The 14,217-nt window shown below is 32.7% G+C and overlaps 1 pseudogene; it reads left to right on the forward strand.

Annotated features, from left to right (window-relative positions):
• The window catches only part of LOC139853780 (fimbrin-2-like), a 160,244-nt pseudogene that overhangs the window by 17,007 nt on the left and 129,020 nt on the right, over nt 1–14,217 (forward strand).

Genomic DNA, 14,217 nt, shown 5'->3' on the forward strand with positions numbered 1-14,217 from the left:
AAGAGGTCCAAATCCTTATCATTATCTTTGTTATAGACTCTAAATATAATCAAAATCAATACTCAGATTATATACTATAATCCATAGAAAAGGAACCCATATAAAATACGTTTACCAACATATCAAAACATATCGATGTTTAAATAATTTGATTAAAACACAAATTATTTTATAGTATGTTCTAACGCAATTCAGTTCACAAATTAAATATCACATCTCATATGATTTATGCAAACATTGGGTTAATAGCAGGGGAAGCAGAATCAAATACAAAATTATAACAATTTGTATTAATATGAACAAGATAGCAGATCTAATATATATTGTTCATAATTTAGAAACAACAAGCAGGTTGATTTAGTTTCCTACGCATATTATATAATATTATATAAAAATATATAATCGTAAACATTGGTGTCCGCAAATTTATACACGTATAAAAAAAATATCCGCACCATAAATACTCTTGAAATATTTATCACACATCTACTATGCTGCTTTGTATACTTGGTTTATGAGTCCTTATCATGATCAATTATACATAAAATCTTAAATCAAGTATTATCAATATCCTAATATATAAATCAAATAACACACATGATCATACATACAGTATAAACTTATATTTATGTAAAACCCAATAGGATGATAATGTCAACTCTATCAAATTAATTTAAACCATGTAACAATCTGATATATGTTTATCTCATACGGCAGTTTACTCAAATATATTATTTCAGTTTCCATTTTTGGGTCAATCTGTTTAAGTTTGTAGGAAATATGTATACGAAACTGAAACAATTATACATATTATCATAAACATAATAATCAGATAGACAATATGTATAATAAATAATCATAATAAGAATGGAAAAAGATAGAACGATCTAACCGATTTGACGATCTAACCAAATAGAAGGGTTGAACCGGGCTTGTGTTTGACACAATTCCCTTAAACAGATTCGACGTATGTTCCCAGGGTACACCGGCTCGAAGCAGCGTACTGCCGGACTTGAACACTTGCCTGAAAGATAACCGGAATGAGAAGACCTTGTTGCGACTGAGAGGGAAAAAACTAATTATATTTGTGCTCTCTTGTTTTTGGTGTATTTTCAACAAAGCCTAAAGGCTTTATTTATAGTGAAGAGTAAGGCCTTAAGTTTGTTCCTACAACCGATGTGGGACAACTTCCACTTTACTTATCCTTCAAGATAACTTTGTACCAAACTAACAACTTTGAGACTCGATATCTCATTCACCTTTAATCCTTATTGGACACACTTTAGTTCGTTGTAAAGCCCTCGTTAGAGGCTACAAAACTCACTAACTAGTCATTAATATATATCACTCTATCATATATTAAATTGTGACCAAATATTGGTGAAAACACACTTTTCAACATAATTTTTCCAACACTTTCATATTTCTTTTAAAACTCTTAATGACTCCTTAGGACACCTTAGTTTCTTGAATACCAATGAATTGAATTTGGAATTATGTGATTGATCTCCCAACCATGCGACCTTTATTTATATTGCCCAATCCTTCTGATCCACTCAACGAGAGCCTCATTCTGTCTAGAGGCATGAATCAATTCTTATACGTTATTAATTTTGATTAGCATTGATATTTCCCTCAAAACTGTTAGAATTAGTTGTAGTGTTTTGATTTATTAGGAGTGTTGATTAGTTTTGATTTAGATGTAGTAAGTTTGTAGTGTTTAGTTGATTTGTAAAAAGAGGGGATGTGGAGAAGACTTGTGATTTAGAAGGATTGTGTGTTTATTACTTGAATTTGAATTGTATATTTTTGTTGTTACATCAAATGCATTACATGTTAGCCTATTTATAGGCTCAAATATAGGATAAATATCTAGATATTTTGTTAGAAATATCTAGATTTTTTGTTAATAATATCTAGATATTTTTATTAGAAATATCTAGATTTTTTTGTTAAAAATATCTATTACTTAAATATCTAACCCTAATTAATTCTAGATTATTCTAGAAATACATTAATGTTTAACACTCCTCCTTAATGTATTTCGATGTTACTCCGAGCATGTTGCGTAAGAACTCAAACTTTGGTCTTGGCAGTGCTTTGGTGAATATGTCTGCAATCTGCTCTTCGGTCTTGCAGTATTTTAATTCAATATCTTTCTTGGCGGAGACTTCTCGCAAAAAGTGATATTTGATGTCAATATGTTTTGTTCTGCCGTGAAACACAGGATTCTTTGCCATTGCAATTGCAGACTTGTTGTCGCAGAATATTTTTGTAGCTTCATCTTGTTTTTTGCCCATGTCTTCTAGAATTCTCTTTAGCCATATAGCTTGATTAGCTGAGTTTGCAGCTGCTACGTACTCGGCTTCGGCTGATGATTGTGCCACTATTTCTTGTTTCTTTGATGTCCATGAGAATACACCAGATCCAAGTGTGAATGCGTATCCGGAAGTACTTCTCATGTCATCCACCGATCCGGCCCAATCACTACCAGTGTATCCATGAAGCTTCGAGTCTATAGTGGGCTTGTACCATATTCCATAGTCCATGGTATCTTGCAAGTATCTTAATATTCTTTTAGAAGCTCCATAATGTATTTGAGTAGGGTTTTGCATGTACCTGGATAGTAGACTTGTTGCGTACATGATGTCTGGTCTTGTTGCTGTCAGATAGAGTAGGCTTCCAATGAGACTTCTGAATCTTGAAGCGTCTGCTTTCTCAGATCCATCTTCTTGTCTCATCTTCTCATTGGCAACTAGTGGTGTGGCGACAGTTTTGCAACCGTATAGTTTAAATTTCTTCAGGAGATTTTCTGTGTATTTCTTTTGACATATGAAGATGCCTTCATTTTCTTGACTAATTTCGATGCCAAGAAAATAACGCATCAAACCAAGGTCACTCATCTCGAATGTTTTCATCATGTCTTCTTTAAATTCTTGTATCATTCTCTCATTGTTTCCCGTATATATAAGATCATCGACGTACAAGGAAATAATGAGAGTGTCAGAGTTACCTTGGGTTTCGATGTAGAGTGTGGGCTCACTTTGACTCCTCCTGAAACCTGAACTTGTGAAATAGCTGTCAATGCGGCTATACCATGCTCGTGGTGCTTGTTTTAGTCCATATAAAGCTTTCTTTAGCTTTAGAACTTGATCTTCTTTTCCTTTTTGAATGAACCCTTGTGGTTGCTCCACGTATATTTCTTCTTCGAGAAACCCGTTAAGAAAGGCTGATTTCACATCTAGTTGGTGAATCTTCCACCTTCGTTAAGCTGCTAATGCCACAAGTGCTCTTATAGTATCCAGTCGAGCTACGGGTGCGAATGTTTCATTGTAGTCGACTCCTGGTTGTTGTGAGTAGCCTTTAGCTACTAGCCTTGCTTTATGTTTTTGTATAGAACCATCAGAGTTGAGCTTTGTTTTGTAAACCCACTTTACTCCAATGATTTCTTTATTTTCTGGAGGATCAACTAACTCCCATGTGTTGTTTTTCTCGATCATTCTGATTTCTTCGTTCATAGCAGTCACCCATTTTTCATCTTTGGCTGCATCTTCATAGCTTTCAGGTTCTATAGTTGTAAAGTTGCAAGTCTCGTATATCTCTGCTAACGCTTTGACTCTTCCAGGTGTTGACTCTGGACTTGACTCGTCTTGCGCCAAAGGTAATCTTGTTGATGGAGAAGTTGGTGTAGCAGGGCTTGTTTCACCGGTACTTTCATGTTGTTCAGAATGCTCAACTTGTAGTGGTTGTTGGGCTGGAATTTCCATAGATATCCTAGGAAGATATGTTTGTTTTTCAACTTTGTCCTTTTCCCAGTTCCAAGAAGCGTCTTCATCAAACTCCACATCTTGGCTGATCACGATGTTATTAGTCTTCAGGTTATAGACTCGGTAGCCTTTAGACTGTGTGCTGTAGCCCAAGAATATTCCTTTTTCTGATTTTTCTTGGAGCTTGTGACGTTTTTCCTTAGGAACGTGGATGTAGCAAATACTCCCAAATACTCGCAGATGTTTCGCTGATGGTTTCCTTCCGCTCCATGCCTCAATTGGAGTCTTGTTTTCTACGGCTTTCGTGGGACATCGATTTAGTATATATACAGCCATGTATACAGCTTCAACCCAGAAACTGTTTGGAAGGCCTTTTTCATGTATCATTGTTTTGGCCATTTCCATTACAGTTCTATTTTTGCGTTCAGAGACGCCATTTTGTTCTGGGGTGTAACCAACAGTGAGTTGGCGTTTAACTCCTTCGTCTTCACAGAATTTGTTAAACTGTGTAGAGGTGTATTCTTTTCCTATATCACTTCTTAGTGTTTTTATATGATGGCCACTACTCTTTTCTACAAAATTCTTGAACTTCTTGAATATAGTAAATACTTCAGATTTTTCACGCATGAAGTACACCCATGTCATTCTAGAATAGTCATCGATGAAGAGAATAAAGTACCTGTTTTGGTTAAGTGACGGGGTCCTCATTGGTCCACAAACGTCAGTGTGCACCAGCTCCAGTATACCTTTCGCTCTCCAAGCTTTGTCACGAGGGAAAGTTTTTCGATGTTGCTTGCCCAGCACACAGCTTTCACACGTGTCGGTGATCTCTTCTATGTTAGGCAAGTCTCTCATCATATTCTTCTGTTGGAGGATTTTTAGTGCGTGATAGTTAAAGTGGCCAAATCTTCGATGCCATAGCCATGACTCTTCAACTTGAACTTTCATGGCTGTGTCTTGGATATACTGCCAACGAAGCGGAAAGTTGCAGTTCTCCATTGGAACTTCGGCTATTAATTTATAGTTGTTTTTCTTGTCACGAATAACACATGATTTGTCTTCGAAGAGTAAAGAGTATACGTGCTCCATCATTTGGCCAACACTTAGCAAGTTACTTGCTAAGCTTGGTACTAGAAGAACTTCATTAACAGATCGAGTGGAGTTATTAGTTTGAACAGTAATTGTACCTTTGCCTTTAGTGTCAACAAGCGCTCCATTCCCTAGTTTGACGCGGGACTTTACGGACGTGTTGATACTATCAAATAACTTTTCATCTCCTGTCATGTGGTTGCTGCACCCACTGTCGATCAACCAAGTATCGTCCCTCTATTTATTTGCGACATGGCAGGCATAGAATAGCTGATTTTTGTTCTCCGGTATATCTTCATTTTCTTCCGTGAAGTTAGCTCGATGATTTTGTTTTAAACGGCAATCTTTTTCTATATGCCCAAATCTTTTGCAGTTATTGCATTGTGGCTTTCCTTTGTGAAAATAATCTTTCTCTAAATGGTTTGTCCTTTTGCAAATACCACATGGAGAATAGGTTCTTCTTCTCGGGTCGAACCCAGTTCTGGGTTTTTCTCCTCCTCTCGAATTTTCTTCAAAATTTCTTTTCCCCCCATTGTTTGATTTTTGAGACCGTAATTTGAGTTTAGACTGAAAGGCACTTTCAAGTGAGTTTTCACTACACCGACTCAGTCTAGCCTCATATGCTTCAAGAGAGCCAATTAATTCTGGTACCGACAGAGTCTCGATGTCTTTCGACTCTTCGATAGCAGTAATGACATGATCGTATTTTTCAGTCATACTGATAAGTATCTTTTCTACGATCCTTTTGTCAGTTATATTATCTCCATAGGCTCTCATTTGATTTACTATTTCTTTGATTCTAGAATAGTAATCTTTAATGGTCTCGGTCTCTTTCATATTTAAATTTTCAAAATCTCGTCTTAGAGTTAGTAGTTTGACGGATCTTACCTTGACGTTTCCTTGAAATTCTTCTTGAAGTATTTTCCACGCCTCCTTGGCTGTCGTAGCTCCCATGATTCGTGGAAAGATAGACGGTGTCAAGGCTTGTTGAATATATCCTAGAGCGGCAGCATTTCTTACAACATTTTTGTTGTATTTTTTCTGTTCTTCCGCGGACAGAGTTTCGACGTCTTTTGGAGTTGTAAAACCAACTTCGACAATATCCCATAAGCTTTGAGCTTGGAAATATGTCTTCATTCGGATACTCCAAAAATCATAGTTATCACCATCAAAGATGGGGACGAGAATATTATACGCACCAACGGTAGTCATGGTGTACTCGAACGAACGCCCAAAATGGCTCTGATACCACTTGTTAGAATTAGTTGTAGTGTTTTGATTTATTAGGAGTGTTGATTAGTTTTGATTTAGATGTAGTAAGTTTGTAGTGTTTAGTTGATTTGTAAAAAGAGGGGATGTGGAGAAGACTTGTGATTTAGAAGGATTGTGTGTTTATTACTTGAATTTGAATTGTATGTTTTTGTTGTTACATCAAATGCATTACATGTTAGCCTATTTATAGGCTCAAATATAGGATAAATATCTAGATATTTTGTTAGAAATATCTAGATTTTTTGTTAATAATATCTAGATATTTTTATTAGAAATATCTAGATTTTTTTGTTAAAAATATCTATTACTTAAATATCTAACCCTAATTAATTCTAGATTATTCTAGAAATACATTAATGTTTAACAAAAATCGTTTAAAATTGGCCTGGTTCATGCTGCCCTGCCCCGAATTTTTTGAGGGTTGAGGACCTTACCCGAGCACTTCACTGGTTTCCGTATTGTGGTTACATCTGTGTCGTGCTCGACTTCAACATCATTGAGGGATTCAACATGGTCTTTATAAGCATTTGAACCATTGTCTTCCTCAGGGTGCACTGTGGTTAACATAGGAACACAGGACTTCATTGAAGGAAGGGTGAGTATGCTAATTGGTTGTCTTAGCTCAAAATGCATTAAAGAAACTATCTTGTAAAGGTCCACTGATTTGATGCGTCCTTGATGTATATTTTTCAGTTTATAGGTCCATTCAGTCAGTCATTCACTCATGTTCATGTCAAAACATGTAATTTTGTTTATGGGATCATATAAAACACTGGAAGTTGTACCTTACGTACCACCTACCATTTTTTGGTTTAGATTTTAAAGCTCATGCTCTGCAATGCACAACCCTTTTAAAGAGCATCCTAGAAATACAATTGGATTGGTCATTCCAATATGCACGCAAACGCTTGCATTTTGGAATCACATCTTTAATGAGTTCCATTGTGCTCATTTAGCTCTAGTTAATATAGTAGAATATATATTTCTTTTGGATATATAAGAACAACATTTGCGTTTGTTTCAGAGACACCTTGTGCTTGGAGTGATATCTCAAATAATTAAGGTAAGTTAATTTCATGACTGACTTGCCAAGAAGTTGGACCTTTTTGAATCATATGATGTCTAAATTAACTGCTAAGACATGGTAATGTATACTCCTTCAGATACAATTATTAGCAGACCTCGATTTAAAGAAAACGCCTCAGTTGGTAGAATTGGTTGGCGATAATCAGGTAATGAAAATCTCTTTAAAGAATTTGCTTCTTTCAATAGAAACTCTCCCATCTGTTCCAAATTCCAAGAGCACAAAAGCTTCTTAATTTACTTTTATGGTGGAAATCATACAATTCTTATAATGTCTAAAAACTAATGCCTCTTTATTCCTATTATATATGTCATTAGGATGTAGAGGAGCTTATGAGTCTACCACCAGAAAAGATTAAAGATTCTGCTACGATGGATGAATTTTCATTTACGGAAGACGGAGTACAACAAAATAGTTACAAATTTCTCATCTGATATAAAGGTATACTATAACATCTAGAGTTTAGACCATTTAACTAATCTGCAGATCAAATTTGAGCTTAAGATTAATTATATCATATGTATGCAATTATTGTAGGATTAATGTGCAAGGTATAACATATAACTATATGGTCAACTTCATTTGAGCCTTCGGGGTCACACACATATACACCGAGACGTCAAATAAAATATATATATGATGTATATATATTACTCACGTAACAAAATAGTAAATCGAAATTAATTCATTTATTATTCATATGAATAGTAAATATAACGAAATTAATTAATTTACTATTCACATGAAAACGACATGATAGAAATTATTAATTATAAGTTACATAACATACCTCTAAAGTATTTGAGAAATACGACTTTATCGTTTAATGAATTTATACTCCATATCTTATTTCTATTTCAATATCTGATCATTGAAAAAGTTGTTTGTCTTATAAAGGAAAATATATCCGTGATTCAAATTGATTGATACGCTTCACTTTACTTCATATTATATATATGGACGAGAGAATTAAAAAGAGAGTGAGTAAGAAAAAATAACATTGTTTCATATGGAGTATCATTTTGGATTCATAATATTAATCAAAGGTTGATTAATTATTACTTGGGTTTGGACTAGCATTCATTGACGATCGTTTGAAGTGTAGAGTGGACTATCCTAAGAGACGGTCATATTTTTGATCGTAGGTTTCTCTCCTTCAATCAGTTTCTTCAAGAAAGGTATATCGTTTACTCACTTTGTGAATTACATATTTTGACAATTATTAGTGGTGTAACTGGATCTTTGGGATCGATAATCATGTGCATGTTTTATTAAATTTAAATATATGAATATTTAATTTTGTAAATAGTTTATAAAATAATAATTGATTATTATTTTAACTATCCGCTGCGTTAATCTGATTTAAAAGTACACACGATTTTCCAACAGTGGTATCCGAGCCGCTTTTACGCCATCTTAATTGTCGTGTGACTATTCTTTAGATTTAGCTTTGTGGTATATTGGTGAAAGTCGAAACATTTTTGGTTTTTAAAGTCAACTCGGTTGATCTAGACTTAACCTCATGACGCACAAATATGATTGAAATAATATCACTATTTTAAATTGTAGATTTAATTGTTATGGCTTGAATATTTATTATAATTGTTGATTGTTTTATTCCATGGTTATACACATGCATTGTAACCATGGACAAACCAAATTTAAGTTTAATAATGTAGTTATTAAAATTATGATTGCATACATAGCCCATAATGCCCCGACCTATGTATGATTGTTGTGATTGTTGATAACAGTAATATTAAGTCATATTGATTATTTACTTTTATAAGAAAGACCATTTTGAAGCCAAAGTTGTATTATATTTATTTTTCATTTTCATAGTATTGTATTTAAGTTTATTCTAAATTGTAAAAGTATTAGATTAGTTTTATTTTTTAATTTTAAATAAATGTAATAAGATGAAGATTAAAGATAAAGATGCAACATGAGGTTTGACTTAGAAGATGACGAACAGGTCAAGTTGACAACGATGACGTTTGTCAAGTTTTCACTTGATTCTTGAATTAAGTGGGAGCTACGATATTACCCTTAGTTTGACCTCTTGATCCCATGTCGGCTCATGAGATCAAGCATAGGATTTTTGGGCTAGGCTATGTATGTGTGATGCATGATATAGTTGTGTTTTAATTTTGCATTTATATATAATTATTGATTAAAATATATATGCTAAATGTTTTTTTATGAAAACATTAAATAAAACCGGTAACGAGTTTTAAATATTAAAATTGATGATTTTAAAAGGTTAAACTCTAACGAGTTTAAAGTTAAATAATTTTGAGACTCAAGTTATATATGTTTTTGATGAAAACATCAAATAAAACCGTAAACGATTTTAAAGATTAAAATTGATGATTTTAAAAGTTAAACTCTAACGAGTTTAAAGTTAAATGATTTTGAAAGTCAAATAATATATGTGGACGACATCTTTTAAAACTGTTTTAAAACGATACACGTTTGTGTATTTGTTATTTTTATATCCTATAAATTAAATAACAAATTAGATCACAAACATAATTGACATATACAATTGGTTAAAATGTTTTTTAACTAATAGTGTAGCGAATCTTGTGTGCATACATTATTCGTTGACACAAACTTTTTCCAGAATACCAGTCAAATTTAAGTCATGCCATCCAATGAGCTTGCAAACACTCCTCGTTATTTTTCTGATCTAGTGAGACTAGGCTGAATTATAGCCACGAGGTGGATTTTTCGATCTAGTGAGACTAGCGTGAATTTCCACTGTTTCCAAATTGGACGACTTAATCGTATTCACGGTGAGACCTGAGTTCGAGGCAATGATGGGACAAACATGCCATTAGATAATAGTGGTTTGTTGGACTACATATATCTCTAGGTCCCATAAAGATCTAAGAGTTGTACTTGTAATGCAATTGGTACCCGCTACCTACCAATAGACTCCATAACTGCTAGCTGATCAACAGATGTGGCTATGGAACCTTTATGTGGATCTTAGGCTTTCGTAAATTAATTGTTTTTTAAAAAATATTATAAAAACTTGGGTAGTTAATTTATTAAAGCTCAATATCGAAAATACTAAATTGAATCTTATATCTGTTGTAGATGTCAAATAATCAAAACGTAAACCAAAACACACTTCCTTCTTTGTTGGAGAAGGATAAACTCAATGTTCAAACTTCCTAGACTGGCACTGCAACCTGAGAATTGTTCTCAAGAATAACTGGAAGTTGAATAAAGTTTAGAACCCATATCCTTTCTGTAGTGACCCGTCCTAATCCATCTGGACGAAGTCTTCAACAGTTGGTCCCATTGCGAGGTTCTGACCTCTATATGCCATGAATGACTCCATGTAATATGAGCAAATGCACAGCGGAAGATTTCTTTCACACCTGAGAATAAACATGCTTTAAAGTGTCAACCAAAAGGTTGGTGAGTTCATAAGTTTATCATAAAACAATAAAATTCATCATTTTGATAGACCACAAGATTTAAATGCTGCATGGTACAAATAGGCCCGAATCCTACACCCACCTATAATGTACATGCGATATATTTTAAATACAGTACACCTTTCTCGTGTACGAAATCATCTTTCATAAATCTTAGTAACCGTACACATATCTCGTGCACCAAAAAAAACATACACATAACCTGTGTATAAAATCATTCTCTCGATACATAACATTCACTTTTCATTGCTTTCATAGCTTGGCTTGGTAACCGACCTTAACATATAATGCGCATAATAATATCCCCAAAATAGAACATCTCGTCTGTATAATAATCATATAAACTTCGAAGTACTAAACACCACGCCCACTAGCCCTTCCGTCTAGTGAACATTCTGGGTGGGGGTGTTAAACCCGGTAGCGACCTTTAGGATTCGCGTCAATTAGGCGTGCACTAATTCTCAAAATTAGTGATGATCCCTAATTCTTATGTTACCAAGCAATAATAATCAGGGAAAAAATATTCATATCAATTGTGGCAATTATCACGTCCACATAATTCAATGGTGGCAATTATCACGTCCACATAATTCATTCGAGGAATGTTTTGCTTGTGTCTATCTCGTCAAACATTTATAAGAGCATTTCATGTATTCACAGTTCAAAATGTATTTCAAAAGCATTTAATAAAGCAGTTGTAAAAGTAGCGCATGTATTCTCAGTCCCAAAAATGTAAAGAGTAAAAGGGAATCAAATGAACTCACAATACGATATTTTGTAGTAAAAATATGCATACGACGGAACTGAACAATGCAGGGTTGGCCTCAGATTCACCAACCTATATTATTTATATACATTAAAACATATAATAAGATTTAAACAAGTTGATATTATTAATATACTAGTTTTATTAATGATTTATATGTTACCTTAAATAAATATATTAATTATATCTATTTTATATATTTTAATTACATAGTTAGTATTTATATATATCGGATTCTTATTAAAGTATTTTAATTAAAAAATATATGATGTATTAAAATTTATATATAAGGTTATATTAACATATATTTATATCTTATATGTAATTTAATTAATAATAAATAATAATATTTTATTTTGAAAACAAAATAGTTTGTATTATTAACATAGGTATTATATATGTGTTAGATACATTTTATGTAAGTAACATATGTTGTAATAATAATAATGGTAATATTAATAATAATAAATAACTAATAATAATAATAATAATAATAATAATAATAATAATAATAATAATAATAATAATAATAATAATATTGAGTAATAAGTAAACTACCTCAAAGAAGTAGCCCTTAAAAAGTGCCCAAGTCCGGGTTTGAACCCGCGACGTCCCGCTAATCCGATAACACTTTCTAACCATCGATCCATTTAGATTTTTCTGAAATAATTCCTATCTAAATAATATATAACCCTTGTTTTTCTGTTTCCCATAATTCTTATTCTTCTTTTTCTAAAAAAAATGCTACAACCGGGGCTCGAACCCGAGACCTCTTGCTAACATGAAACACACCCAAACCATTAATCTATCTGTGCTTTTTAGTTAAACTTAGGATCCTAATTTACTTAACAAGTATATTTTTCTTTTTCTTCCTCAATCATCAATTGCCCAACTAATAAACCATCATCATCCTTATGCCCATCGTGATTATCATAATTATCATAAGCATAACATCATCGGCTTATTGTCGATCACAATCATCATCCCTCATTTTATTCTTCATTGACGTTTGTCCAAACCAACAGAAAAGAAAATAAAGATTGGATGACCACATCTCCACAACAAATTGAACGTGGCTCAATAAACATCTTGGCCCAATCAAGCAAACTGGATCGCACACCAAAGTGGAAGATTAAATCACGGCTCAAGTTATGGTGTTAGAATTTGTATCAGCAACTTAAATCGTTACCCTCCACTTATCTTTAACATCATATCTATACCTTTAATAAATTAAGTGGGGTAATATTTTTTGTAATTGTTGGCCAAAAGAAAATAAAAACACGCCAAGTAGCAAAGAGAGGCCCTACTCAAATTTCATTTGGTTCACATGGCTGCTGGAACGCGTATCAAAATAAGTTTGGTGTTGCGTTGGCCTAATTCTCCAATCTAGAACATCCTTATTACGGAGTAAAAGATAACTGATTAAATTGCAAGTGGTGTTTGCAAAGGTCTTTATCATCGACCTGATTAAACATTATCATCATTGATAATATGCCTCACATAATTATAAAAAGAAAAAAAAACGTCCCTTATTGCATCTGATGTGCTCGATCGTGTCCTTTTATTTTTTAGATTGAATTTATTACACGAATTGCTTGTGATTATATGGTGTTCTTATGATTTCGGATTGATTTCACACATATAGGCAACTTTGTCCTATCCGTATAGTAATAGTTTATTTGGTAAATCCGGTTCGTTCCACAGGGAGATGGAGTTTTCAAGATTTTTTAATTGCTAAAACTTAATCTATTTAAAAGGGGGATTTTGGATTAGGGTTTACTACTTGATTGAACGGAAATTAGATTTAACTAAAACGAAATAACTAAATTAACGACAATAAAAATACAATTTAAACTAATTTAACAAAGTAGAATAAATAAGGTTTTTCATGGAAATATAGCAAAATAGTAAAAAGTAATTAAAGTTTACGATATGGCAATAAGCGAAATTGAAGAGATTTAAAATAAGGTAAAGTAGTGGCTACTAAAATATGTCCCCTCTGGATTTATGGATTGTTTTTAAGTCCGATTACGATGTTTTAATATATATCCTTATATTTTATCTTTCGATTTATAAAGATTTAATTAACTAAAACTAAATCTCACTTTCGTTTAGATCTCGTTTTAGCGAATTAAATTAAACCCCGACTATTTAAATTGAGATTTAATCCAGTTTTTACTTTCGTTAAAACCAAAATTATAACGGTCATACCATTTTTATAATTACACGATTATATAAACTGTAATATTACCCAAACCACCGAATCACACTTCTAAATTGTTGTCAATAATTTGTCCATATGTTCGTCTAGATCACCGAGGTGTTGAAGCATAATTTATGTAAATTCAATGCACTTTCGCTTATTAATTTTAATAAATTATGTGATAGGGGTGAAAATATTAAATTATATAACAATGGGTTGGTGATTAAACTTAATATTAAAAATAGTCAAAGTTACATCATAATATTATAATATGGTTCAATCCATTTGTCCAGAGGTTCTACATTTTAGTTACCACTATGAATATTTAGTTGGACATTATAACGGCGTAAAAATATAAATTATATAAAGTGGACATGGTAACAATAATAATAATAATAAACGATAAAAATAATAAATAATAAATAACGATAATAACGACGATAATAATAAATATTACGATAACAATAAAAATAACAACAATAATAATAATAATAATAATAACAATAGAAATAATAATGATAATAACGATACGTGAAAATAAAGTTAGGACGTGGAGACTTACAGCGAGTTGGAACGGTAAAAAG

The sequence above is a fragment of the Rutidosis leptorrhynchoides genome, chromosome 6 (assembly GCF_046630445.1).
Source record: "Rutidosis leptorrhynchoides isolate AG116_Rl617_1_P2 chromosome 6, CSIRO_AGI_Rlap_v1, whole genome shotgun sequence".
NCBI classification, from domain to species: Eukaryota; Viridiplantae; Streptophyta; class Magnoliopsida; order Asterales; family Asteraceae; genus Rutidosis; species Rutidosis leptorrhynchoides.